The sequence below is a fragment of the Balaenoptera borealis genome (assembly GCF_965194805.1).
Source record: "Balaenoptera borealis genome assembly, chromosome: 13".
NCBI classification, from domain to species: Eukaryota; Metazoa; Chordata; class Mammalia; order Artiodactyla; family Balaenopteridae; genus Balaenoptera; species Balaenoptera borealis.
This window is the reverse complement of record NC_138870.1, coordinates 45854268-45877532: the sequence shown is the minus strand read 5'-3', so window position 1 is coordinate 45877532 and position 23265 is coordinate 45854268. Positions and strand designations below refer to the sequence as shown.

Genomic DNA, 23265 nt, shown 5'->3' with positions numbered 1-23265 from the left:
AACCCCAATCCCTCCTGCTGACACTGTGGCCCAGAAGACGCTCCAAAGTCTGCCCAGACTGGCATATTTGAGTGGCAGGGACTATGGCAAGGGCTGGGGCAGGGGTGGGACCCTGGGGAAGAAGGAAGCTAGAATTAGGGATAATGGACATCTTTAGGGTTAGAGAGGCATGGAGGTAGAAGCTTAGCTAACATGGACCTGGAGAACTCGGCAAGGTTGAGGGGAGGAACCGAGCTTCTTGGAACCTCTCCAGTTGCTGCCCCTGTCTCCCTAATTCATCTCTGTGTGTCCTGGTGCCATGCCTGAATGTTTGCTGTGTGAATGATGGATACAGAGTGATGGCTCTTCTCTCCCCTCCCTAAGTCTCTGGGGCTAGAGCTCCCCCTCATCCTTGCTCTCCTCTGAAATGGCCCTCCGCCTGTTCCTGCTTGGGACCCCTTCCCTTCCCACCTCTCTGCCCAATCCTTGCCCCACACCCCCATCTCTCAGGAAGTTTCCCATCGTTAAGCTACAAGGACAATTCTCCATTTATTTGCCTGGGTCCAAGCTGAAGGTCTATCAGCCCTGGAAAACTGGGGTCTCCAGGGAGAAGCATCTATACCTTTTTCCTCCAGATTTCCCCCTGCCTCAGCAACACCCAAGCGTGGCTCTCAGACTGAGGTGGGATCCCAGATCCTGGTTGATGTTAGGGACACACAACCAGGAAGACCATCCTGCTGCCTAGGCCCCTCTCCCTGGTCCTTCCTCCCTGCAGAAAGCCAGGAGCATGCCTAGTCTCTGGCCAGCAATCACTCCCAGCCCCTCTCTGTCAATAAATGAGGCTGTTGGCCAGGGATTGGGAGCTGAACGCCAAGATGAGGGGGAGCAGAGCCTCGATGCCTGCAACCTCAGATTATCCCCCTCTTCTGGAAACCTGGGCTACCTCACCCCCTGCTTCTTTTACGGCCTTGGCTCTCTCCCCTGTCCAGGCCCAGGAAGAAGAATGGGCTCTTGGCCTTTTAGATTAACCCTACAGAAATCCCAGAGAAACCCTACCAGAAAACCCACCATAATCTCCATTAATACCCTAAACCTTACATCAGCATCCAGAATCTAAACTAACATCCCAAAACCTATGGTAACACCCAGGACTACCCGGCCCAGGCAGTGCTACAGTGCCACGCCAAGCATGGCACAGGAACCCAACCCAGGCTCTCTGCAGGGGCACCTAAGCCTCCCAAGCTGGCCTTCTTGCTCCCCTGCACATGTTTTCTTTCCTGACCTAGACAAGACATTCTTCCTGAAGACTCCAAAGCCCTCACTGACCTTGCTCCCACTCAATTTCACTGTGGCAGAGGGAAGTGTGGGTGCACAGGGCACAGATGTGGGTTGGGTGGTGCATGCAGGATGTCAGGGCCCGGGAGAGGGACCTGGTCATCTGCAAACTTGTCAGGATGTCCAAGGAGCTCAAGCAGGAGGCCTAGAGGTTAGACCTTGGGAGGCCCTGCCTGAATCGGTTGGGCCCAGGTTTACTCAGAGATGGGTAAGCAGAGTGAGGATGTGACAGATGTGGCTTCTCTTTTCCTTGGTCTCAGCTCAAGGACCCTCCTCCCTTGAGATTCGGGGGAAGTGGGGGGTCTGGGAGGACAGCAGACTGGATGGCCCTGTAGGATCAGGGAAGCCCAGAAGTCATGATAGTTTACACCTGATGTGGGCATCCTGTGGCTTCTGTGGAAATGTCCACTGATATAAAAGGAGACAGGATTGCTGGGTTCCCCGGACACACATCTGTATACATGTCTACCGTACACATGTTTTGGGCATGGATTGGGGGGGGTGTGGGAGGGGAAGATGATGGGAGGCTTGGAAAATGGCAGTTCAGAGGAAGGACACACAGGCCCAGTCCGTTAGTCTGATGAGAGAAGAGACTCACATCTAGGACCTGATTTAGGAATAGCTGGAAGGGGTTGTTCTTTGCAGGGAGGAACAGAGGAGAACCAAGGGTTTCAAGTCAGGAGGGCTTCATGGAGGAGGAGAGTGGGCAGTGGGATGGAAAAGAAGGGAGGGGCAGAGTTGAGGAGGGCTCTGGGCAGGCTCTGCGGCTCTGACTGTGGGGGAGACAGATTTCCTGGCCAGGCTGAGAGTCCAACCTGCAGGGTCACCAGAAGTTAGAATCTCTGGGGGTAAAATTCTGAGGATGAGCGTGGAGGTGGAGGCAGGAGGTTTGTGGACTCCAGACTCTGCCCTTAACCCTCAGCCTTGAGCAGTTCACACACACTAATAGTGTCTTCTTTCCCTAATCATAGGGGATGAAGCAAGCATTCTTGATTTTTAAAAAGCTTCTATGGTGGGTGAGAACACCACTTGGGAGGGGGATATTTGGGACCCAATTTAATAGATTTCAGCCCCTCCTGGTGTGTGAGAAGGCAAGTTCTGAGAGGCTAGGACAGCTCTGCCACAGGCCAGCCCCTTAAACGGCCTGAGTTTCCCTAAAACGAGGGGAGTTGCACTGGCTGATCACTCGGGGCCCCTTCCTCCGTCTGATACTTGTTTAATAATTTTCAAGGCCCTTACAAGAATCAAATGAGATCATGCATGCCGAGAAGCTTTGACAAAATATAAAGCATGCTCTCATTGTGAGGGGTTGAGGGGCTGCCTGGGGCCGGGGGAAAGGCGCTTAGAGGCGGGCCATGGGCTGGCTCCCATCATCTGGGCTGGGACCCCTGGAAGGGAAAGGCAGGCCCCTGCTGGGTTTATGCCCCTCCTTTGCCACTGCCTTGCCCCTTCCCAGCCCAGCCCCAGGCTCTGGGGACTGAGCCCAGCTCAGGATGGGCGTGGGGCTCCCCGGGGCAGGGGCAGAGGGGTGAGAGCCTCCCCTTCGAGTGGCTCCAAGCTGGAGCACAGCAATTACGCAGGAGGATTTATGTCCTTTTGCCTTTAATCGGAAACTCCGTGTCAAGAAGAAAAATCTGCACTGTCCTCCGGCCCGGCTTCCTGCTTTATCATTATTATTGGAGGAAGGTTGATCTGGAAACTTAAGGAAAAGTGGGGTTGGGGGTGGGAGCCACCAGAGAAGGGGAGGTGTGGGGCAGAGGGTGGCCTTCCTACTGTTTGTCCTGCTTCATCACAAGAAGGGGACAAAGGGCAGGCCGGGGGTTGAGGGTCCTGGAGGGCAGGTGAGAAGAGACAAGAGGTTCACTAGGGGAAGGGTAGGGGCTGGGGATCATGGGAGGAAGGGGCATCCGGGGAGCAAGGGAGACACCAGGAGGGAGGGAAAGGATGGGTGACCACAGGGGGCAACCAGGAGTTAAAGGGATTTGGGAAAGAGGACGAAGAGAACTAGGGCTCATGGTGGAGGGAAGGGGCGGCCAGGTGCTGGAGGGACACTGGGGTGGGGGGTGGAGGGGGTGGAATAACCGGAAGGGGAGCAGTGGCTCTAAGGGGGATGCTGTGGGAGAGGGAGAGTGTAGGGTAACCAGAGGGGACACAGGGTGGAGGGAAGAGGAGGGCTGGGAGTCATGGGGAAAAGAGGCATCCAGGGCCTGGGAGGGGGGGCGGCTGGGGGGGTAATCAGAAGGGATGCCCAGGGGCTGGGGCTGGTGGGGGGCTGGGCCAGGGACTCTGGGACTGTGGCCGTCTCCATCTATACCTGCTGACCTGCCCCCAAGAAGGCCCTTCCTCCCCTGGCCCACCCAGGACCCGTGTCTCCTGGTCTTCTGGGTGGAGGGCGCTGGCCTCCCACAAAGCCCCAGGTTTCCCCTTCCACTTTGGGAGCAATTTCTCCAGGAGATGGGGTATAGTGCTTGGGAATACGCTGCAGGAATCCTTGGGCCCTGGGTAGACTGGACTAGAAATGTTGGAGGGCGAAAGGCCTGCACCCTGGGGAAGGGGAGGGACCCAGGAGAAAAGGCCTCCTAACACCCCTGACGTCCTTGTTTGGAAGTCCCCCTAGTGTCTTACCTGTTATCCCTCCTGTTGCCGGGATTTCATTCTCATGTGTGGAAAGGGCACCAGCCCTGGAATCGGTTCCTGGGAACTGACTCCCTGTGTGCACTTCTGTGAATCTCAGGGTTCGCACCCACAGCGTGCAACATCTACGCGGCAGGCCGTGGTCAGGATTAGAGATGATTAGGTAAAGGATCCAGCATGTAGTAGGCCTTCCAAAGGCACCAGAGCCACCTGGGAGGTAATGCCCAATATATGCAACCTCCTTCGTTTACAAAGGACTGATTAATTCTCTGTGAGTTTCCTCAGCGAGCCTGGGTGGGTATCATTATCCTCCTAGAGATGGGAACCATGGCACAGAGCTGCTGAGTGACGTGCCCAAGGCCACACAGCACATCACTGGAGCAGCCAGGTGAGATGGCCCCATAATACCTCCTGAGGGCCTTGAAGATCTTCCTCTGGGTCTCCTCCCTCCCTCCCTCCCCTGAGGGCCTCACACTCGGCCCCTCGGCCCTGGGATCTGGGGTCGTTCCGGATGCTCAGTGGAGTGTCTTGGCTTCCGATCCTCCTGCAGTCGGGGCCGTGCCCACCCTCGCTCGCCTCCACCCCGGCTCAACTGAGAGGTTTTATAGCCGTTTACGAGCAATTTCTGTCCATATATCACTGGAGATATATAGCCAGGCCAATATTAGGGACCCAAGCAGAGGTTTTAAGAGGTGAGTTTTACTGCCGCTGGAAGAAGGCGTGATAGGCAGCCTGTGGAGACCCACCTCCCTCTCGCTTGCTTGGCGGTGGCCAGGCGGTGGCAGCGTGGACTGGGGTTCAGCCAGGAAAACTGTCTGTGAGCACCCAGGGGTGCCAGCCTGAGGGGAGTGATCAGAGAGTGGGGCTCTGATCCTCAGAGAGCTGTGTGAGTGGGAGGAGGTGGGGTCACAAAGCAGACCAGAGGTCGCAGGCTGGCTTGGACAGAACACCCTCTCCAAACCCGAGCAAGAAGACACTGAGTTCCTGTGGATTCGCTCCACAGAAACACAGATTGAAGTGAGACACCAGGAAAGCACTGTCCTACACGGGCCACTGGAAGAGGCTGCCGTGTTGCCTTTTGCCGGAAGTCCTTAAAATCTGGATCTGAACGAGGAAACCGCTGGCCAGAGGCAGAGGGCTGGACGCATGACCTCTTACCCTCTTGGACCCTGCGCAGGTGATGCTGGAGGAAGGCCTGCAGGAGGCTGGCCTTGACCTCCTCTGCGCTGGGCCCAGGCCTGTGTGGGCCGCTGGGTTTGGGTGAGCGCAGAGGGACGAGGAGAGCCTTCTTGGCTTGTGGCATATGGTGAGAAGATGTCCCCGGGAATCCTCGCTGCTGATTTAAGCAGCTCCGACAGCTTTATGGCGCCTCCTCGAGTGAGCCCCCAACGTTGGCCGTTTAACTTTTTAGCGTTGTTTAACGCTTAGGCTCCGGCGGACAGGCAGGCCCCTCGGCCCCAGAGGCAGCAGCACTAAATCAGGACACTCTGAGGCCCCGATAAATAATTTTTACAGGGCACGCAGCCCATAGATCACCAGTGGGGGTGGGGGGAGAGCGGCTGTGATATTTCAACCAATTGTCATATATGACTACCCTGTGCTCTGATCCAGGTCATGCACATGGCAGCCGGCTTCATAACCAAAGTCAGCTCCAGGGCCCTCCAACCGGGGCATGGGAGGGGCTGCGGGAGATGGTGGCTCCGATTACCCCACAGCCAGCGGATGAGCCGCGGACTCATCGTCTGCTCAACCTGCCCTAGTGTGCCGAGCATGGGCCCCCATCCGAGCTGCCTCTGGCACTGGGAGAAGGAAGGGCTGAGGGCCGGGTGGGAAGAGAGGAAGAGAAAGAACTTTCTGTAGCCAGAAAGTCACTTTTCAGACCACCTTCCTGGTTCCACCATCCGACTCCAAACCTGAGGGTCCCAGGAGAGAGCAGGCAGCAGGCCTGCAGCAGAGGGAGGGGAGAGCTAAGGGCTGGAGGCAACAGGAACTGTGTGTCAGCTACACGCCATTCACTCCTCTAGTGAAAGAGGCGGGTGGGGAGTAGAAGGAGAGGCACGAAGTGTGGAGGAAGAAGGCCAGGGAAGGATAGGGACAGAAAAATGAAGATGGAAAGACACATGAAGACTCAGAGAGAAAGTGAGAGAGACAGAGACAAGGGCAGACAGACAGAAACTCACCCAGAGAGGATGCTCCAACGGGCAGGGACCTTTCCTAAAGCCGGGTACAAAGCCAGAGAGACGGTGGTGTGAACAGACCTGGGGAGGACGGCGTCTGTGCCAGGTGGGCCCGTCCGTGCCCTGGGAGGGCACCTCCAGCGGGCTCCGGGCCTGTTTCCCAGCGCCAGCTCCACGCTGCTCCCTCCTCCCCCTCCCCCGAGTGCCCTTGCCCTGTCCCCTCATCTGTAAGATCCTGGGATTTGCAGGGACACTTAATCCATATGGAGCTGATTCATTCCCATCTAAATCATCTCCATGAGCTTCCCTAAGAGCCCTCTGATGTGCCAGCCGCCATCCCTCTCCCCCGGCGATGGCGGGCTGGGGGCTGCCAGTAAACAAACCTCAGCCGCCATCCATCCATCCTGGCGTCGTCCGTCAGTCCAGCCAAGACCATTCATCTCTCCAACCCTGCTCCTCCAGTCCCTCCTTCTGTCTGTCTGTCCCTCTGTGTGCCCCCTCGTCCTCATGCCCCTCAACTAGAACCTCCACCTCTCTGCCTTGTCCTGGGTAGGATCTTGAGGGGTCATGTCGGCCATGCCCCCGCCTGCAGACAGGAGCCTTACCTCACCCCTGGTGCAGCAAGACAGGGGCTCTCCTGGAGGAAAGGAGAGCCTTCCAAGAGGAAAGGTCTTCTGATGATTTTACTGTACAACATTGACAACCCATGCTCAAGGAAGTTCTTTCTTCTGTCTAGCTCGTGTGTTTGAGGTCCACATATGAGCACATGTCTGAGTGGGGGTGAGGGTAAGATTATGGGGTTCTGTACAAACATGAGGGTCTCCAAGGTTTGTAATATGTACTTCTCTGGGTCTCCACCAGCAAGAGTCAGGCCCATGCCAAGCACATAGTGGATGCTCCGTGTCAACTGCTTACTGGCCATGATCTTACCTGTCAGCTCCAGTGAGTGCAGGGGCCTCACATATACCCCAGGGAGGTTTTCAGTGAACTGATCCAGTGGGTTTGATACAGGGCCCAGATCGTGGCACCTCTAGCCTGGCAGGGTTGACAGGAAACACGAAGGAAGTGTCTCTCACTTCTGCCCTCCCACCCAAACTCCTTAGCCCCGTCCTGGGGGTGGCGCTTGCCCAAACAACTCTGTCTTGGCAATGATGGGCTGAAGAGGAGGAAGGTGAGCGAGCAGGTGCTGGGTATCTTCCATGGCACCGAAGCAGAACCCTCACATTTGGGGAAAGCCCTTAGGTTTACGTGGACTAATAAGGAGAGAGCGGGGGCAATTGCTGCCCCTGGCCCCGGTCTTAGGCATGGTGGCCCTTCCCCTCTCAGGTTCTTCATGTCAGCCTGGGAAGGGCAATTCTGGGAACGTGCTGGGGCTCTGCTAGCTTCTCATGAGAGGAGATGGGAGCATTTCTTCTGGTCCCATCTCAGTTTCTCCATCCACAACAGCAGTGAGAGTGGGGGAACAGGGCTGTCTCTGGAGTAGAGTTTGGGTCAGACTCTAGCAGCCCTGCAGGGGGATGATTTGGGCATGGGTGAAAGGGTTTAGGGTGGTGGAAGTGGAGCCACAGGGAGGGATGAGGGCAGCATTTGTGGATCCCACAGTAACAGTGAGTGGGAGAGGCAGAGGAGAAGGAGGTGGGTAGGCCGAGTCTTCAGATGGCCTGAGGGGGCTGGTGCTCCAGCACCTCCCTGAGACCCAGGACACCTTGCTGAGCATCTGACCTCCCCCTCAGGCCAGACCAGACCAGGTAGAGAATCCCACCGCCTGGGTGCCCCCTCCTGCACTCGATTTCGCAGCGCCTTTCCCCCTTGTCATTGGTCCCCTCCAGGGAGCCACTGTGAGTGCACAGAACAGGTGGGGCTCTCCCAGCTGCTATCCAGCTGTGAAGAACCCTTACCATGCCCCTCCCACGCCCCTGCAGGAGAGAAGGTTCTAATTCTAGCCGGAAAGATGAGAAGGATGGTACGGGGAGAGGGTCCAGAGGGGCGCGTGGAAGTTAACCACTTGCCCCAGTTGTGTGAACATATGTGTGGGAGGGGAGGGGCCTGCAGGTGGCAAGGCCCAGCTTAAGAATGATGGAGTGTTTCTTAGTTCTCTGAGCTAGAGACATATGGGCTATATAAGACCAAGCAAAACGAGAAGTTATTGCTTAAGAGATAGAGGACATGGGGGGATAAGAAAAAATTCAAGCCAGGGAGACCCAATGCCACTTGCCCCCTCACCATCATGACCTGACCCATCTGTGCTTGACTGGATCAAAGTCCAAGGGGAGGGGGAGGTCTGAGAACTGACCCTCAGGGCCTCCGGCAGGGGAAAAGCTGATCCTCGGAACGTGCATTTCCCCGATGTTACACAGAGCACGGGGAGCTGGGAACAGCCGCCCAAATTCTCCAGGTGGGACAGTGGGTGGAGCTTTCTCCATCTTCCTCCGTCCTTCTTGTGCCCGCCTCTCTCTCCATCCCTCCCCTCTATCTAGTCCAATGGGGAACCAGTTCTCTCTTCTCCCGCTGGCCTGTCTCTCATGGTTCTCCTCAGCACTGAGCCCTCCTCATCCACTCAGTGGCTCCCACCCTCTCTTGTATCCTCTGAATCTCCCCTTCCTGCACCAAGCCTCCTAGGCTTTGTCTGTCCCCACGTAGTCCCCTCCCCCTAAATCAAGTTCACTTACCCAACCTTGTGGTTGATGCAAGTCCTTTAGGGTCCACTGTGGGCTGGTGCCTTGGTCCAGCTCCAGGGTTGGAGTTTCTCTGGTCCGTCTGGCCTCTATCACTCAACATCCACATGTCTGGTTTAGACTGTGACCTCCACAGGGCTGGCAAGGATCCAAGTGTTTATGTGGTCACCAGCACAGCTCCGGGAGCAACCTGATTTTTGATAGAGTTGACAGCTTTTCTTTTGATTCCATGAGGCAGAAGTAGCTAGAAGGATGCTGAGAGGTCTTAGAGGACCACTGAGTGTGACTAAGGCACTTCCTCCAGGGAAGCCACCTCCTGCTACAACAAGCAGTGACTGAGGCTGGACAGCATGAACTTCTGAAGACTCTTAAGGTGGAAGGAAAGATTTCCAAGGTTTCTGTGAAGACGCTGGGGAGGGATGGCCTTAACCTTTTCAAGCTCGGAGGGAGCAGAGGGGTCTGTGAATCTGGAGAGGTTTACTTCCACCCTTGTAGGATTGATCCAAAAGAGGGATGGCCACTTCCTCTTTAGGAGCCCTGACTCATCATTCTCAGTGCAATCCCATTCACAATTTCTTTGATAATTGTTTGTTCCTTGGCCAGAAATCTGGTTCTTGAATTCCCTCTCCTGTTCTTTCCATGATCTGGGAACCATCTTTGGGAACCCACTCCATCTCCATTTCATGGAGCCAGAAGAACAGAGAGGTAGAGCCATGTCTAGGCAGTGACACAGCAAGCCTACAGGGAGCTGGGAATGCCTCCTTATGTGAATGCCCTCTTCTTGTCTTTGGATGCGAAGGGAAAGGATGTGATCCCCGAGAGAAAGGGCAGGGTTGTCCAGAGCAGGGTGTGTTATCAGCTAGAAGAGCACCCGCACCCAGCCACCTCGATCTAAATGTGCACACGATGGAAATATCTTCACAGCCAAGGGCCCCTCCCTCCCAAAGAGAAAATCCCACAAGTGGGTAACATCTGGATCAAACCGCAACCATGAAAGCACAACATCAAACGAGGGTTTCAGAGGGACCCTCCCCACAGGCCCTGCTCCAAGAGAAATTGCAGATCTTCCTGCTTGAAGCTTTTAAGTGTCACAGAACCACTCAAGTTTGGGATCTCTCCTTATTCACCAGAGACAGATGTCCCCAAGTGAGTACGGTTGGGTTTGATTACCCCCAGCGGGAGAGGATGTGTGTGACCTGATCCTGGCCACGTTGGGGGGTAGCCTGGGATTTAAAGCTGTGATGAGGGGCTCCAGCAGTTCAGGCTGGGGGTTGGGGAGAGAGAGGGGACAGGTGGGCCTTTTAAAACGTGCCTACATCAAAGGTCTGAGTAGGCTCCCTTCCCAGCTTCGGCGCCTCAGGGCAGGAAAGCAGTGATTTCACCACATAACTGCACGTAGGAGTAGGATGGATCTCAGTCTGAGAACTTCTGGGGAATGTGGAGAGGGGAGGGAGGGTGTTCCCCAGAGGGGAGGACAGGGCAAGGGGGTTTTCTCATTTCCAAAATAGCCTGCCCAGGCCAAGGAGAGTGGGGCCATATGCTGCCTCCCTCCCACTCTCCCCCTGTGGAGGGATATGGAGGAGGGGGGCATTCTTCCAGGGGGGAGAGGAGGGAGCAGCTGCAGCCGTGGGAGGTGGGAGCTGGATCCGGACGGAGAATGAAGGGGAAGCAGGGGCATCTTCCCCAAAGGCACGAAGGAGGAAGACTGCAGAGCATGTAATTCTAGGAGACGATAGGCTCTTCCTTCCCGGGTCCTGGGAATCAGAGAGCACCTGGCCATGATGCTGGCAGGGTGGGATGGACAGTGGGGAAGATGGGATAGGGAGGTGCCCCAGATATGGCTGGAATCCCAGTTCATGTTTGACTACTCTGCCCAGAGGGCAGGTGGGTGAGAGCGTGCTGGGATGTTGACAGCCCGCCGTGACCTTGGTTGAAGAAGCCAATGGTTTCTTCTTGAGGTGAAAGGTGACCTTCAGTTGGGAAGGGTGTGGGGAGAAGAAGGGTACCACTCGCTTAGAGTTTACATTAGCCTCCCTTTCAGGATGCCTTCCCTGCCCCCTTCCTCTCCCCTTTCCCCTGAGAGGTTTATGTGTGGGCGTGGTACCCCACGTTGCCTGGGAGGTGTATCACCGGTGTAGGTCCTTCCTTCACTGCCTTATAAAGATCTGCGTACGGTTTCTTTTCCCATCTAGACCGTCAGCTTTGAAGGCATGGCCTCCCTCACTCTTAACTGGGTTCCCAGTGCCTGGCAGAGAGTAGCTGCTCAGTGATGCAGCCCTGCTCCAGCTCCCAGCGGGAGCGCGTTCTCCCGCCGCCAGCGTTCTGGGAAACAAAACAACCCACGCGATGATTCCTCTGCAGCCTCGAGGCCTCTGAGGGGCTACAAGGGCAGCTCCTATCTGACATCCTCTGGGAGTCTTCTGGGGGGACCCTAGTTGACAGCACTCTCTCCCACCTCTGAAATGTACTGTCCACAAGATTCACCCAGGATTTCCCTGCTGGTCCAGTGGTTAAGACTTCGCAATTTCAGTGCCTCCTCTTCAGGGGGAACAGGTTCGATCCCTGGTCGGGGAACTCACATCCCCCATGCGCCGCGGCCAAAACAAACAAACAAACAAACGAAAGCAAACAAACAAAGTCTCACTACACCTTCATGGTTATTATTGTTATTTATTAATCCGGGATGGATGTGTCTTTTTTGGTCGCATGAGACCCGATGCTCTTTGGGACCAGACTCTTTTAGTCCTACTCTTCATGCGGCCCGCAGAGCCCAGCGTGGAGTCTCCTCAGGACAGGCTGGCTGTTGACTAGCTGACTCCTCCAAGTCCTAGTGTCTAAGCTTTTGATGTGGTGGCTCGTCCAGGGCTCTGATGGCTGAGCGTCGGGAGCTGCTGAGTCGGGATGTCTTGGCGTAACGGGGTGAATTGGACACACATACACACGAAGGAGCCCGGTCCCAGTGAGGTGAGGATGCAGAGTCTGAATGACCCTGCAGGTCGAGAGAATGCTTGAGCGGGGATGTTGTGAAAATGACCAAGGTCAGTGGGCTTTATTCAGAAAAACTCTTTGGGCAAGGAATGTATGAAAGAGGTTGGAAGGAGAGAAGGGCAGGGCTGGCAGAGGATGCACGAGGATATCCAGGTGGGATAGACTTGGCAGTGGGTGAGGAGGCTAGAGCAGCTCTGCCTGCAGGTGAGGGCCCAGGAGGGAGGGGCTTTGGCAATTGTAAACATTCACTCTACACCGTGAGGACTGTGACCACCGCTCCACAACCCGCTCCCATCCCTCCCCAAACTCTAGGCCAGGAGGGATCCTACATCCCCCTGCCATTTCTAGGCCCAGGCTGACCTGTGCTCCAGCAACATCACCTGACACCGAGCTTGGGTTGGATCAGCTTTGCTCCGTACCCTCACAATCCTCCCTGGGGCTGGAGCTGCCTTTGAAGTTGATGGAGAGAAGATTGGTGAGCTGTCGCCTGAGCCTAGATCTCCCAGACATCAGTGAGGGGAGGGGATCTCCACTTTGAGCCCTTTTTCGGGGGGCTGAGGTGTTGACACTTTAGTTGTCAGAACTTAGGTTTCTCATCTGTGAATGCAGTGCGAAGCTGACCGAATTGCCAGCATCTCTGGGCTGCAGGGTGGCAGCACTGCTCAGCTCCAGGGACCAACCACTCACTGCACTCCTGGAGCACAACTCTAGGTGGTGCCATTCACATAGAATTTGATGTGCATGGTCGCCGCATTTCCGCCCCCCCCCCCCCGCCCAAGGTCGTGTGGTGATGGTGGGCCACCATCATGCCCTTTTTGGGTCAGGGTTCTGTTTACCAGTCCAAGCTGGTTAACCTGAGTACCAGGAATATTCATGAGGCTTTGCCCGGGGACAGAGAGATGGACAAAATAGTCTCCAAAGTCATGTCCTCATGAGACGTGGGCACCAGGAAACCAGAGTGTCTCCCACACAACGGGTCCACAAAGCAGGGTGCAGTCTGAGACTAAGTAGCAGGGAAAAGAAATGACAAATTCCATCCATCGGGGAAGGAAAACTGTCTTTAATCCCCAGATTGAAAAGAATAACTCACGTGTAAAGACCCAGTGGCACTTAGTAGGTCTGCAGTTATCATGAGGTGAACCAGAATCAGTGCTGACATTCCAGTCTCTAGGTTCGGGGTTCTTGGAAGCAGAAAGGCCTAGTCACCCTGGTGACACTTGTGCATGGGAATTTGCTGAAATCTGAAATGAGATCCTGACCCAGATGGGGGTCAGGAATTTGTTTCCTTCCCTTTTTCTCCTTCTTAGTTCACTGTTTAGGATGAAAAATGACAACCAGATGAACAAAAGAATGATCATCAGGAATGATAAATAATACACTCCAGATGTGGCCAGAGAGAAATGCAACTGAAAACACCGCCGCCTCCAAGTAGTCACGTTGGGGCGACCCCCTTCTTCCAACAAGGCCACAATGACACAAGTTCTGTAACTCTTCTTTGGGAATTGTCTTCAGGGTATGTGACTCAGTCTTTAAATGTCCTTATTGGTGACAGATCTTTATCATTTGCTTCTCTGGAATCAGTCAAAAAACGATTCGTAGCTAATCTTGGTTGTCTTGAGTATTTTGTAAAATGGCTAGAAAGTCCACTTTAAAGGAGTCTTTGCAGAAATGGTTTAATCAAGAGAGGTACAGATGGGATAAGCGTATTTCCTCCTAAGGTGACTGTTCCGAAGGACAGCCCTTGTTTGTTCTTCCGTGTTTGTTTAAAGAAGCTAATCACAGATATACATCCCATACTGTATTCTGTATAATAAAAGAATGTATTAGGATGTTGAAGGCTGTGTGCTAACTGCTTCCCCCTCCTTCTGCTATCATGACTTAATGCCTCTGACGACAGTGCCCTTGCTTTTGCTGAGGGATGCAGGGAATAGAGGCGGGGCTGACCCAAGTGAAGAATTGGTACAATTATCCAGGGCAAAGGTTCGGATCGCCATCTACCCTCGAGAGTTGCCTAACTCCGCACTCCTTTCTGGACTAGCTCTGTGTTCATTCTTCCAGGGGACTTGGCCAACTGGGCAGAGCCCTTTTTTAGGCGAGAGGAATTCATTTCTTAGCATGGTTCCCTGTCATTCGTGCAAAAATCAGCACAAGTTTAAGAGAGTGTTGGTTCATGAATTACGTAAAAATGTATTTTTCACAGAAGTGGAGGGGATGAGGTCAAAACGCACCCACACAGCAACCTGTTTCTAACAACGATCGGTTAACCTAAATGAAGAACTCTGCGGTTGGAGAAGTTTCCAGGACGTTTGCTTTCCTGAGGAAAGACCTGGAAGGAGGGGGTGACCCCTGGACTGGGGAGCCTGAGGGTCAGTCTCGGGAATACTCGCCCGCCTTGGGCGGTGGCCTCTCTGTCCTTTGGGAGAGGCTCCTGTCTCCGGGCTCGAGCTGGGTGTGTGTGGTGGTGTGGGTGTGATCACTGGGGCTGGGGGCGCAGGGAGGGATGGCATGACCTCCAGGAGGCCCTAGCACGGCGGAATGCTCAGCTCTCCTACTCCTTCGCTGACAGACCAAGCTGCAAATCCGGAATTTATTAGGGGCTGAGACTCATTTCCCACCCGTTACAGCCCTGACGACTCAGAGGCAGACTCTGGCAAGGGGCTTCCTCATGGTTTTAATTAGACAATTAATTTTTTATTGGGTCGTTTGATTTCCGGAGCCGATTCCACTCTCCTTCTTATCCCCCACCTGCCTCCCAGCTGTGAACAGCCAAGGGGAAGCCGGGGGATTCGGGGAGGGTGCAGAGGAAAAATCCGCTGTCTGCCCTGCGCTGATCTGGGAGTCAGTGAGTGGGGAGGGGGTGGGAATCCCTCTGCCCCCCTCAGCTGGTCCAGCACCAGAGATACTGTCCAGAGCTCAGCCCTGGGCTTGCGGGGCTGCACAAAGGCATTCCTAGCTACTCCCCCAAGCTGTTGGGCTAATTAGTAACATGGGTGGGAGCGGGGGTAGGGAACTGTGCCCAAAATACCTTAGCAGCATTTCTGCGGTTAATCCTGGCCGTGCTCAGAGGCTGTTTACCCTCTACCCAGGGATTAGGAACCTGTTTGAGTTAGAAGGGCAGAGAGAGGCCAGGGCTTGGCTCTGTCCTCCACCTGCTTTTAGGAGCTGGGGCAGGGACACTGAGCCAGCCTGAAAAAAAAGTGAGAGAAACCTGTCTCTAATCTATCGCCCTTATTGATTTCCCTGCCGCCCAGCTGCTGGCCTGCTTTTGAATCTTGATCCTCTCCCCTCCTGCCTCACCCGTGGACACTGCCCTTGTGGTCAAATAACAACCTGGATCTGAAAGGTGGGGAGGAAGGAAGGAGGACAATGTGGTGTTTTAGCAGTGGTGATGAGCCCGAGTGTAGAAGGGTCCCCTGTAGGTCATGAATGTTCTCTTGGAGGGTGGGGAGTCCCCTCCCAAGATTCCTGATCATCTCCATCCTCCAACCCAGAAGGAAAAGAAGGCTAGACTCAAGGAAGAACTTACTCATTTTCAGTAGCAGAAACAAGCAGCTCCTTCTTCAGAGCTCTGTGATAGGGCAAGGCCAATTTCTATTGACAGCAACGTTGCTCAGAGGCCTTGAAATGGAATTGCGGGGAGTGAGAGGACTGTTTCCTCAGGTGCCCTGTTGGTGGGGACATTGTCACTTGTTGTTCTGGCACAAGGACTCCCGAAAGTGTGCAGTCACACGCACTGACCTAGCCACTCAGAGCCAAACTGACAAGCGTCTGCAGACACAGGAGTGTGCTCCGAGGGGCCTCTGGGGACAGGGCTCTGGGGTCCTCGTGGGTGGAACAAGCCCCCCAGAAGAACAAGCCAGGACACCATTCAAAGAGGGGAGCTCCGGTGACCCCGCCATCCACCACCTCCTCTCGCGTGAGCGAACCCCAGCGTTAGGGCACGTTGGACCCACCCAGCGCCACCCCTCACTGGCCGGGAGAACATAGACTTCCCTTGGGGCCCAGGACTGGAAGAAATAGGGTGCATATTTATACTGGGTTGTAAGGGACACAAAGATAAAAAGACCCAGAGATCAAAGAGCCCCCAGAAGCTCCGCGTGCAGACCTCTGGGTCTAGAATTTGTTCCGTAAACAGATTTCCTCCTTCGGGGAAAACTCACATTGAGGGATCCCTCCCTTAGGGCTTGTGGTGGTTCCACGCTGGGAGCAAGGGGACAGCCCGAGGTGGGCCTTGTTGGGACACAGGCCTGCCTCCTGCTGGGGCACATCTCTGACTGCCCAAGCCGTGCAGAACTCCACAGAAGAAAGGGACAGGAAAGTTGTGTACATGCCGTGGTGGGTGAAAGGCAGAATGAGCCCAGATCATCCATTGACATTTGTGCTTCCATGTGGCTCCCAGGTCGAGAGGGTTCAGACCTTCCACGACTCAGGGCGCTGGGTTAAGGAGGGTGCAGTATGTGTGCGTGGAGATCCTGAGCTGGGCACTTCCGGGCCACGGAGAACAAAGGAGCCGGGGGTACAGGCAAACCTCCATCAGAGAGGTCGTGTGTGTGTGTGAGCCTGTGGGTCAGCGTTCATCCGTAGGGAGCAGGGAGGGAAAGAAATGGTGAAGAGGATAGGAGAAAGAGAAGAAATAAAAATGAAGGCACTGAAACAGAGAGAGCAAGCTAACAGACCCACACAAAGAGAGGCAGAGAAACACTGCAGGAGCCTGGGGACCAGGCAGCGGGAGGCGGGGAGGGGAGAGCCTCGGGACGGTCAGCAGCCAAAACAATCGGTCAGGCTTCTGCCCCGGGAAGGTGAGCAGGAAGGCAGGGAGGGGAATGGGTGGCAGAGAAAGCCCCCACTTGCCGGGCAGGGCAGAGGAGCTGGAACCCGAGTCTCCCAGCTCCCAAGCAATCAGCCTTCTCCCCCTGCCCTCTCCCTGAGCCCAGGGCTGAGATTGACGGGACTGCAGCTTCTCTGGGTCTGGGTGGATTTGAATAATTAAGTCATCTGGATTCTTATGATTTACCATTTTCAGTGATAAATAGACAGCGCCCAAGCCAGCCAGTTGGCAAAACTCTGGCTGCTAGTTATAATTTGTCAAGCTGCCAGTAGATTCATGTTTCATGCTAATGGAGAGAGACTCATTGACTAGGGGGAGGCGGTGACCCGGTCAGCTCTTTCCTCAGGCACCCCAGAGGTCGAGAGGTCAGGGGAGAAAGGCCAGGCCGGTATGGATTTGCTGTAAGGGTCAGTGTAATTTTATAATAATTCAGCGGGTACACACGCTCTCGAATACACAGAGGGTCATGTATGCGGAGATATGTTCAGATCTATGCACCTCCCCCGCCCATGCACCTGCTCCAGTGCAGGCGTCTGGGCCCAGTGCACACAAGCCTGGTGCTGAAACACTTGTCCAGCCCCGCCTCAGCTCACTTGCACATGCACACCCTGCTGTCACCTTCAGGCCTGTGATTACACCAAGGCAAACCTGCAGACCTGCTCAGACACCCAGAGAAACATAGCCCCCCTCACCGATAATGCACACCTCAAAGATGGGAAGATACCTCTGGGGGACCCCTCTGCCCACCATCCCAACCCCTTTATTTCAGGGCTCTCGTCTCTGCCGTTCCCACTGCACAACTCTTGCTCCCTTTCTAATAGTTTTCCAGTGGGGGAAACAAATGAGCCCTGGGGCTGTCCTATTTTCCAACCGGCTGGGTCTGGGTAGCTGGAGTTGGGAAAACACGGGCTCGGAGACCGGGCACATGGAAGGCGGCAATCAAAATCCAAACTTTCTTTTCCATCAGTTCATTTATTTATGTATTTGTCCACATGCATTAAAGCCTCACAGTGGCAAGAATCTCATTACTGACCGTCATGACAAACAGAGGTAGGGACAATGCTTTGCACATAGTAGGTGCTAAATAAATATCAGTGGCATGAACAGCTGCAGCTACTGATTGATTTCTTGATAGAACAAACTACTCATTTCCCGTCTCTTCCTCCGCCTCAACAAACCTTTATCATCAGAGAAGGCCAGAGAAGAGGTGTGGGTCTGGGTGAAGCCCTCCTATTCCTTGATTTGAGAAATTTGGGCCTTTGGCGTGATTAAAAAATGCTAATTTTATACCAACAGAAGCGATCCGGTCTCAATTTTGACCCCCAAATGCCCTTAAAATGGATCAATGAGCAAGGGAGGACTGAGGAAGGAGTATCTGTCTTCCCTCCTGCCCAGAAGAGAATTTGAATTTGCTTTGAGTAGCTTGTGAGCAGGGCCAGAAGCTGCAGCTCATTACCATCAGCAGCTTTAAGGTTTGGCAGGGGCGTGGGGAAGGATTAGGGGCCCGAGGAGAAACATTTCCTTTCCCTGTCCCCCAAAACCCCTAAATGAGAGAGAAAAACACAATAGCAAGCCGAACAGAGCAGAGACCGAGGCAGCAAGGAGAACCCAAAGACAGAAGCTGCTTCCAGCGTCAGGCTCAGACTCGAGGATGCAGTCGCAGCTGTTGGCTCTGCCCCTGGTGATTCAAGATTCCGGATCCTGCGAAGTGAATTGGGTTCCCTCCTTCCCAGCGGGGCCAGGCTGGGGGCAAGGAGGCTGCTCCGGGCAGACAGTCTGGAACCCCTCCACCAAGGCCTGGAATAAGAGGCCTCCCTTCTTTGCTGAGCAAATGTGGATGGCGGCGGCAGGCCCAGCTAATCAGGGGCATTCCTTGGAGAAACGGCCAAGAGCCAGAATCGACCAGCTTCTCCATTCAAGGGAAAGAGGACCCCTAAATGCAATGGGAATAAGGAAACAGGCTTTGCTTATTTAATAGTTTGAGGCTCTGACCTGGTTTCACTGACCTCATCCCACCTGCACCAAGGTGAGCTCCTGCAGGCCCTCACTCACCCCGGGAGGGCAACAGCCTTGGGGGCACCAGCAACTCCACCCCTATGGGCAGGGGCAGGCCGACTGTGGCCTGCAGATGGGTGAGGTGGGGAAGGATTTTCTGGGGTAAGCCACGGGAACGTGATGGCGATAATCATGATTGATACAGAAAATGTGTTGCTTCATCCCGCACTTGATTAGCAAAGCTTACTCCCCATTTTGCCTCTCATCTTCCGTTCCTAATATTTGCATCCAGGTAATGAACTCCTGAGGTTAGGGCACATGTTAGCTTGTCTGAAGGTCTCAGAGCAAAGCCTCTGAGTACGAAGACAGTACAAGAGCCCCAGCCTGGACTAGATGAAAAGGGAGAGAGAAAGAAAAGGAAAAACAGGAAGAAGGAAGGAAGGGAGCAAGTGGGTGGGGGTGTGTGGAGGGAGATAAAAGAAGGAAAGGAGCTTGAGAAAGGGGAGGAAAGCTAACAGAGCCATGATAAAATTGGCCGGTGGTTTGAGGGTTGCATCCTCAAGGTTTATGCTGCCCTTGGAAGATGTGCTGACCTCAGTGACCTGCCCCATCCCACTTTGGGGAAACAAAGGAGTTATCTAATTGGCTTTAACTGGGTGGTTGCCACTGGAGCACACGGACAGGGTGCGGGACCACAGGGCCAAGAGGCTGCAGACACACAACCGCCCCAAGTCAACCTCCTCTACAGGCTGAATCTAAAGCCATTTTGCCAATTAATCTCTCTGTGTGTGTGAGTTCCGTGAAATACACTGCAGACCGAAAGTCCGCTTGCCCTAGGAAGGCATGTCCTTGTTCTCTTTCCAGCGTGAGATGCTTTCTTCGGCTCCTCCAGCATCTATAAACCTCACACCAAGCTCTTTATAGATTAATCCAACCCCTTCTGGCATGGAGAGATCCCTTGCCCTGGAAGGTAGCTTTCTGGGGCAGGGATGGAGATAAGTATGGCAAAGGAGGAAGATTTTTCTTCTCACCAAGGAAGAAAATGAAGATGTCCTTCCCAGAACGGACCGGGCCTTATCATCACCCCTCTCTCACCTGCACACATACGGGCAGGCTAACCAAAGTGACAGAAGAACCCTCCAGTGCAAAGGGTTCATTTGACATAGAGAACAAACTGAGGCCCAAGGTCACAGAGCCAGAGCATGGCAGAACAAAGTGGCCCAGTCTGCAGACAGAGGAGGCAGGTCAGGAGACAGAGCCAGGGTGGGTCCGCGATTCACCCCTCTCTAAACCGCTTCTTCTGCTTCCAGCACTGCTTTGGGAGCCAGATATTGACCTGCAGAGCCTAAGGGCCAGCCCCAGGCAGGTGCGGCTGCACTATGAACTCCTCCAGCTCTGTCAGCTACTTTGGAGAGAAGTGAGTCGCAAGAGGCTGGCCTCCGCCTCCACCCCTCCTGTGACCCCGGCCTGCAGCCGCCTGGGGTGGGCACTGGAACCTGGGAGGTCAGGGTCACGGCAGCCAGGATACCTGGGAGCCCCCGCCTCAGCCCCACTGGGCCTCTCCCCGCTCACCCTCCTCCCCACGCCTTTCCTCCCGCTGCTCCTCCCGTCTAGACCCCCTTTCTGTTAACCCAGTTCCCCCTTCTTCTCTTTCCTTCCTCTTTTTCTCTCTGTATATTTCTCATTTTTCCTTCCTTCGTTTGCTTTCTTCCTGCCCTCCCTCCACTTTTTTCTCCTCTCTTCCTTCTTTCCTTTTTTCCTAGCTTTCCTCCTTTCCTACCCGTCTCTCTTTCTCCCATTCATTTCTCTTTTATTTTTTTTAAAACTTCTCTTTCTTTTCCTTCCCTTTTCTTTTACTTTCTAGCTCCTTTCATTCATTTGCTTTTCTTTTCCTTCCTTCCTTTCTTTCATTTTTTCTTTCATTTTTCCTTTCTTTTTCTTTCATTTTTCCTTTCTTTCTTTTCTTTCTCTTTCCTTCTCTTCTCTCATACAACAAACTAATCTTGCTTCTTCATTCTGTCCTTTATCAACATTCCTTCATTTCGTCTCCCTCCCGAGTTCCTTCCGCTGCCCCCAGTATCGGGGCTTTCTCAAATTTTCTCTTCCCTCACCAGTCTTTTCTCTTCGTTGTTCTCAATTTTTCCAGTCCTTTGTGCTGTTTCCTCGACCTCCTTTCCATCTTCCATTGTTTCTAAATCCTCTCTCTGCAACAAGCATAAGGCATAAAAGTGCCCCCTCCCCAGGGTGGGGCTTCCGTCCTGTGCCAGCCTAGCCACCCTTCATGCCATTCCTTCTCAACTTCCCTCAATGTGAGGTTCAATTTCAAGGGCCCAGGAATGGGGCTGTTCCCTGCTAGCTGAGAAGTCAGGGCTAAGTCCACAGCTCCTCACTACAGGCTTAGGGGACACCTGCCAAACTGTTGTCACTCCATCAATCCTAGTAAAAGAGAAAGAGGAAGAGAAGAAAAGAGTAAAAGAGAGACAGCTCCACAGACTGTGTGTGCGTGCGTGTGTGCATGGTGTTGGGGAGGAAGGGGCAAAAAGGACTGGATTCATCAAAGAGGGAGGGGGCAAAGTCCAGAAGCAGGCACCTTCTCTTAGTGCACCCAGAGCCGGGGGCAGCCTGCAAAAGAAACCCCAGTCGGCTCCCATGTTCATTTTGGGATTGGGCAGGATGAGACCTTCCATCCAACTCTTCTGGGCTGGAGAGGTGCGCAGGGCCTCGGGATGGGAGGAAAGAAAAGGGCTTATATTTGAGTATCAGTTGCCTTTGCATCTGCCCCTGGACACATCCCTCCCGAGGCCCCCGCCCTGGAGCCCTCCGGGTCCCTAGGCGGTGCCCCCTGCGGCCCTCCTGGACCTCTCAGCTAGGCGGGCCTAGTTCCAGGGCTCCCTCGGGAGCAGTGCCGGGGCAGCCCCTGGATTACTTGCAGCAAAACCTCGGGCGCAGTGAAAACAAAGGCCTGGGAGGATTGGCCGCTCTTGACCAAAAGATGTGGGCCAAGTAGAGGCCAGAGACACTACTTGCTCGACAAGGGAATTTTCTCTCCTGGATCCACAGTCCCTGCCGGCCCTTTCCAAGAAAGCGGTCCAAATGCTGCAGCCGCCACCTGCCTGGCTCCTCAGGCCAGACCTGCAAACCTCAGGCTCCACGGAGACCCTCCGCCCAGGCTGGGCCTCCCTTTCCGGGGCTCCAGAGTTCCCTCGGCCCTGCCAGTGCACCTGCCGCGGCCTCGACCCTCGCCCGCTTTCCCAGACCCCGCAGGCCAGCCCCCGTCCCCGCCTTGGACTGCCCACTCCCGCAACTCTCCACCCGGGGTCCTCAAGTTCAGTCGCGCCCTCTGAACCCACCCTCTTTGACTCCCTTTTGAAGAGCCTCCTCCATCCCTTCCTCCCGGGACTTCTCGTGGGACGGGGTGGGGGGCAATCCCAGACCCGGGAAGGGGGTAGGGGGTTCTTTTCCTGGCCCTACTGCGCGAGCTGCAGAAAGTTGGAAGATGGGGAGGAGCCCTCCCTGGATTCCATCTTAGGGAAATGGGTCTCTGAGTCAAATTGGAATTAAAAGGAGAAGAAGAAGAAGAAATTCATGTCACTCCTAACTTAAAATCAGCAAAAGGTCCCGGGGCAGCAGGGGACCCCAGGAAGTCCCGGGCTGAGGCTCTGGGGCGATACCCCGCCCCCACCGCGGCAGAGTCGAAAACTACTATTTTCGGCTAGTACGTCTCTCGTTCTCCTGGGAAAGCCCTTTGGGGATCTCCAAGCGTCTCTAAGAGCTGGCTGGATGAGCAGGTTCGGGACCTGCCCGGGTTTTTCTACATCCGTGATCAGCCCTGATTGGGAAACAAACTCATCCTTCCTTTAGTATAAGAAGCAGGGGGCCCTCCCTCTCGCTGTAAACCTCAGAACCCCAACCCTGCTCCCTTCTCCGTCTCTCTTCAAAAAACTTTTCTGAAGTTCCCGCAAGTTGCGTTTGGGGAAAGAAGTGATCACCCTCAGACGCTATGGGTCTCTAGGCCCCCAGTTTCTCCCATCCTCTCTAGTTTCAGAAGCAACACTCCTCGTCCCTCTGCCGGCTGCCACCTTAGTCCCCAAACTCGAGGGGGGAAAGCTGCTCTGGTCCCACTCCTCTGATTAGTGGGGATTAGTATCTGCCAGCAGGGGAGCCGGGATGGAGTAAGGAGAGACAGAGATGGGGAAAGACATTGTTTTCAGGCTACAGCGCACCCCTCCCGGACCCAGCTCACCTGCTCCAGACGGGTTCCTCTTGACTTTTATCCACTCAAAAGTTTGTCCTTCTCTCAAACTGTCTCAGGAGGTGCGCAAACTCGGCCGTTGGGGTAGGGTGGGCGCCCCTGAGAGCGCAGGCGCCTGATTCAGGGCGAGCTCCGGGGAAGCGGTACTCGCGTGCATCTTCCCCAAAGTGGGGGCCCAAGCAGTGATCCGGGGACATGACACTCAAGCGCCCGGGGTACTGGGTCAGGCTGCCAGCCCGGGACTGCCCGGGGCAGATTGGGCGCTATAGAGGGAGAAGCCAGCGGGACCGGGCAGGCTCGGGGAACTGGAAGGAGAGGGCCCTGGGTGCCTGGAGACGTCTCTCGCTTCCTCCAGTTTGCGCCCTCCCGGGTGTGTCCCAACCCACAACATTCCCTCAACCC

At 54.7% G+C, this 23265-nt stretch overlaps 1 long non-coding RNA gene across 1 annotated transcript; it reads right to left on the bottom strand.

Moving 5' to 3' along the window:
- Positions 1-17568: 17568 nt before the first annotated feature.
- On the bottom strand, positions 17569-22963 carry LOC309609532. Its single transcript, XR_014233471.1, has 2 exons — positions 22855-22963; positions 17569-18549 (listed from the first exon to the last, which is right to left on the bottom strand). It is a non-coding gene; the product is annotated as an uncharacterized lncRNA (long non-coding RNA).
- Positions 22964-23265: the final 302 nt, after the last annotated feature.